This window comes from Oncorhynchus keta, chromosome 25 (assembly GCF_023373465.1).
Source record: "Oncorhynchus keta strain PuntledgeMale-10-30-2019 chromosome 25, Oket_V2, whole genome shotgun sequence".
NCBI classification, from domain to species: Eukaryota; Metazoa; Chordata; class Actinopteri; order Salmoniformes; family Salmonidae; genus Oncorhynchus; species Oncorhynchus keta.
The window spans coordinates 21530984-21536983 of NC_068445.1; positions in this window are offsets into that span (position 1 = coordinate 21530984).

Here is a 6000-nt window from a genome sequence, read left to right on the forward strand (position 1 = left end):
GTATTGACTGACCTTCATGTTTTGAAGTAATGATGGACTGTCATTTCTCTTTGATTATTTGAGCTGTTCTTGCCATAATATGGACTTGGTCTTTTACCAAATAGGGCTATCTTCTGTACACCCCCTACCTTGTCACAACACAATTGATTGATTGAATAGATACACTTAGGTTGAAGTCATTAAAAGTCGTTTTTCAAACACTCCACAAATTTCTTGTTAACAAACTATAGTTTTGGCAAGTCGGTTAGGACATCTACTTTGTGCATGACACAAGTCATTTTTCCAACAATTGTTTACAGACAGATTAATACACTGTATCATAATTCCAGTGGGTCAGAAGTTTACATACACTAAGTTGACTGTGCCTTTAAATTCCAGAAAATGATGTCATGGCTTTAGAAGCTTCTGATAGGCTAATTGACATCCTTTGAGTCAATTGGAGGTGTACCTGTGGATGTACTTCAAGGCCTAACTTCAAACTCAGTGTCTTTTTGCTTGACATCATAGGAAAATCAAATTAAATCAGCCAAGACCCCAGAAAAAAAATTGTAGACCTCCACAAGTCTAGTTCATCCTTGGGAGCAATTTCCAAGTGCCTGAAGGTACCACGTTCATCTGTACAAACAATAGTATTCAAGTAAAAACACTATAGGACCACACAGTCGTCATACCGCTCAGGAAGGAGACGCGTTCTGTCTCCTAGAGATGAACGTACTTTGGTGCGAAAAGTGCAAATCAATCCCAGAACAACAGCAAAGGACCTTGTGAAGATGCTGGAGGAAACAGGTACAAACATATCTATATTCACATTAAAACGAGTCCAATAATCAACATAACTTGAAATTCAGCAAGGAAGAAGCCACTGCTCCAAAACAGCCATAAAAAAGACAGACTACGGTTTGCAACTGCACATGGGGATAAAGATTGTACTTATTGAAGAAATGTCTTCTGGTCTGATGAAACAAAAATAGAAATGTTTGGCCATAATGGCCATCGTTATGTTTGGAGGAAAAAGGGGGAGACTTGCAAGCCGAAGAACACCATCCCAACCATGAAGCACGGGGGTGGCAGCATCAAGTTGTGCGTGTGCTTTGCTGCAGGAGGGACTGGTGCACTTCACAAAATAGATGGCATCTATTGAAGCAACATCTCAAGACATCAGTCAGGAAGTTAAAGCTTGGTCGCAAATGGGTCTTCCAAATGGACAATGACCCCAAGCATACTTCCAAAGTTGTGGCAACATGGCTTAAGGACAACAAAGTCAAAGTATTGGAGTGGCCATCACAAAGCCCTGACCTCAATCCTATAGAACATTTCTGGGCAGAACTGAAAAAGCGTGTGCGAGCAAGGAGGCAGACAAACCTGACTCAGTTACACCAGCTCTGTCAGGAGGAATGGGCCAAAATTGTAGGAAGCTTGTGAAAGGCTACCCGAAACGTTTGACCCAAGTTAAACCATTTAAAGGCAATGCTACCAAATACTAATTGAGTGTATGTAAACTTCTGACCCACTGAGAATGTGTGGAAGAAATAAAAGCTGAAATAAATCATTCTCTACTATTATTCTGACATTTCACTTTCTTAAAATAAAGTGGTGATCCTAACTGACCTAAGACAGGTATTTTTTTACTTGGATTAAATGTCAGGAATTCTGAAAATGTTTAAATGTATTTGGCTAAAGTGTATGTATACTTCCAACTTCAACTGTCGATAATAAACAGTAACAGCAGCATGTGTAATGAGTCAAAAAAGTTAGTGCAAAAAGGTCAGTGCTGGAGGGAAGCCAAAGTCATTCCGCTACCCAAGAGTGGTAAAGCAGCCTTTACTGGTTCTAACAGCAGACCAATCAGCTTGCTGCCAGCTCTTAGCAAACTGTTGGAACAGTTTGTGTTTGACCAAATACAATGCTATTTCTCTGTAAACAAATTAACAGCAGACTTTCAGCATGCTTATTGAGAAGGGCACTCAACATGTACTGCACTGACACAAATGTCTGATTTGTTGGAAGAAATTGATAATAAGAAACCTGTGAGATCTGTACTGTTAGATTACAGAGCAGATTGACATTATTGACCATAACCTCCTGTTGGAAAACATATGTGTTATGGCTTTTCAACCTCTGCCATATCGTGGATTCAGAGCTATCGATCTAATAAAACTCAGGGGTTTCCTTTAATTTCTTATTATGCCTGCCATCCCGTTTAACGGGATAATTGTCATCAACAACCGCTGAATTGCATAGCCCCACATTCAAATAATATTACTAAACATATTTATATTCATGAAATCACAAGTGCAATATAGCAAAACACAGCTTAGCCTTTTGTTAATCCACCTGTCATGTCAGATTTTGAAAATGTGCTTTACAGCGAAAGCAATCCAAGCGTTTGTGTAAGTTTATCGATCGCTCAACAAAACATTATGTACACCTAGCATCAAGTAGCATGGTCACGAAAATCAGAAAAGCAATCAAATTAATCGTTTACCTTTGATGATCTTTGGATGTTTTCACTCACGAGACTCCCAGTTACAACATTAAATGTTCCTTTTGTTCCATAAAGATTATTTTTTATATCCAAAATACCTCCGTTTGTTTGGCGCGTTGTTTAGAAATCCACAGGAAAGAGTGGTCTACGACAAAGCAGACAAATTCCAAATAGTATCCGTAATGTCCACAGAAACATGTCAAACGATTTTTTTATCAATCCTCAGGTTGTTTTTAAAATATATAATTGATAATATATCAACCGCAACTGTCTTTTTCAGTCGGAGAGGTAAAGGCAATGGCTGCCCAACCTGTTACGCATACAAAACGTTGCTGGCACCCGGCCATACAATGACGCAATGTTATCTTTCTCGCTCATTTTTCAAAATTAAAGCCTGAAACGATGTCTAAAGACTGTTGACACCTTGAGGAAGCGATAGGAAAAGGAATCTGGTTGATATCCCTTTAAATGGAGCAAAGGCAGGTTATGAAATATGGAGTTTTCAAAATAGAAGCCACTTCCTGGTTTGATTTTCCTCAGGGTTTCGCCTGCAATATCAGTTCTGTTATACTCACAGACAATATTTTGACAGTTTTGGAAACTTTAGAGTGTTTTCTATCCAATACTAATAATAATATGCATATATTAGCAACTGAGATTGAGGAGCAGGCTGTTTAGTTTGGGCAACTTATTCATCCAAGCTACTGGTCCTTCTGTGGCTCAGTTGGTAGAGCATGGCGCTTGTAACGCCAGGGTAGTGGGTTCAATTCCCGGGACCACCCATACGTAGAATGTATGCACACATGACTGTAAGTCGCTTTGGATAAAAGCGTCAGCTAAATGGCATATATTATATTATATATTACTCAATACTGCCCCCCAGCCATAAGAAGTTAATGGAAGCTTCTCTAATGTCAAAAATGCTCTCTAGGCCCTCCACTCTTTTATATTTTTACCAATGACCTGCCACTGGCATTAAACAAAGCATGTGTGTCCATGTATGCTGATGATTCAACCATATACGTATCAGCAACCAAAGTTAAAGAAGGCACTGAAATCCTTAACAAAGAGTTCGAGTCTGTTTTGGACTGGGTGGCCAGTAATTAACTGGTCCTGAACATCTCTAAAACTAAGAGCATTGTATTTGGTACTAATTTAAATCTAGACCTCAACTGAATCTGGTAATGAGGAGACTAAATCACTTGGTGTTACCTTGGATTGTAAACTGACATGGTAAAAACATGTAGATTCAATGGTTGTACAGATGGGAATAGGTCTGTATGTAATAAAGAGATGCTCTGCTTTTATGGCAATGCACTCCAAAAGTCTTATCTTGATTATTGTCCAGTTGTGCTGCGAGGAAAGACCTAGTCAAGCTTCAGTCAGCCCAGAACAGAGCGGCACATCTTGCTCTTCATTGTAATCAGAGGGCCAATATAAATACTATGCATACCAGAAACAAAGAGTTGAAAATTCCAAATTGTTTGCATAGTCAACTTAAAGAAAGCTCTGACACACACACTTACCCCACCAGACATGCCACCAGGGGTCTTTTGCAGTCCCCAATTCAGAACAAATTCAAGAATTCGTACAGTATTATATAGAGCCATTATTGCATTGAATTCCCTTCCATCTCATATTGCCCAAATGAACAGCAAACCTGGTTTTAAAAAACAGATAAAGCAACACCTCACTGCACCACGCCTCTCCCCTATTTCACCTAGATATTTTTTGTTGTTGTATGTATTGATATGTGCCATGTTTCATGTTTTGTGTGGACCCCAGGAAGTGGAGCTGCTGCTTTCGCAACAGCTAATATGGATCCTAATAAAATACAACAAAACAATTTATTTAACTATTTAGCAGCTTATAGCTTAGGGGTAGAAGCTGTTCAGGGTCCTGTTGGTTTCAGACTTTGTGCATTGGTACCTCTTGCCGTGTGGTAGCAGAAAGAACAGTATGTCTTGGGTGGATGGAGATACATCATGGTATAGAGGTCCTGGATGGCAGGGAGCTCAGCCCCAGTGATGTACTGGGCTGTACACCCTCTGTAGCACCTTGCCAAGCAGTTGCCATACCAAGCAGTGATGAAGCCAGTAAAGATGCTCTCAATGCTGCAGCTATATAACTTTTTGAGGATCTGAGGGCCTGTCATGCCAAATAATGTCCCCCAGCCAAAAGTGTCTTTCTCTACTTCACAATGGGATTCATTGACCACAGTTCAGCATTCAACACCATTGTGCCCTCCAAGGTCATCACTAAGCTAAGAACCCTGGGATTAATTAAACCCCTCCCTCTGCAACTGGATCCTGGACTTCCTGTCGGCCACCCCCAGGTGGTGAGGGTAGGCAACAACACATCTACCTCGCTGATCCGCAACACCATCTATTTTGTCTGATGGTTTCCCCACCCTTGTTTTCACTGCTTGGCTGGCTCCCACCTCATTTACAATAACATAAAATTTACAACAAGATGTAATGTAATAAAATACCTACTGCCTTACGAGGGGTAGCTGGCCAAGCAGTGAAAACAAGGGTGGGGAAAACATCAAACAAAACAGATGACAGGTGATGGACAGATAAATTCACGCACAATGATGACATGAGACAAACAAGACACATGAAAATGCTTGCCACATATTCTGCACCAGGCCACCTCCTTACTTTCTCTCACATATTTACAGCAGAAGCAGTGGATGGTGACCTCTGTTGTGTAGGGTTTCGACACCTTGGGAGGGCTGGACCCAGGGCGGGGACTGGAATCGGGACTGGAAAATGGTGCGAGGCGCCCAGCCTGAAAAAAAGAGAAAATATGTTTCCGAAGGTATTGTGCCATGGAGAGTTCCTCATCTCTGCAGAGAGTAAGACTGTGTGCAATAGCAACCAGCACAAAATCTGTGCCCCCTTTTTGCTGCTGGACTGCCTGCCACTCCACAGTGACAGAGGTCCCTGGAAAAGATAAGAGAGAGATGAGTTGTGAGAGAAACTCTGGGATGGTGTCCTGACCACTGGAGTCATACACCTTTAAAAATATATATACAGTGCCTTGCAAAAGTATTCGGCCCCCTTGAACTTTGCGACCTTTTGCCACATTTCAGGCTTCAAACATAAAGATGTAAAACTGTATTTTTTTGTGAAGAATCAACAACAAGTGGGACACAATCATGAAGTGGAATGACATTTATTGGATATTTCAAACTTTTTTAACAAATCAAAAACTGAAACATTGGGCATGCAAAATTATTCAGCCCCCTTAAGTTAATACTTTGTAGCGCCACCTTTTGCTGCGATTACAGCTGTAAGTCGCTTGGGGTATGTCTCTATCAGTTTTGCACATCGAGAGACTGAATTTTTTTCCCACTCCTCCTTGCAAAACAGCTCGAGCTCAGTGAGGTTGGATGGAGAGCATTTGTGAACAGCAGTTTTCAGTTCTTTCCATAGATTCTCGATTGGATTCAGGTCTGGACTTTGACTTGGCCATTCTAACACCTGGATATGTTTATTTTTGAACCATTC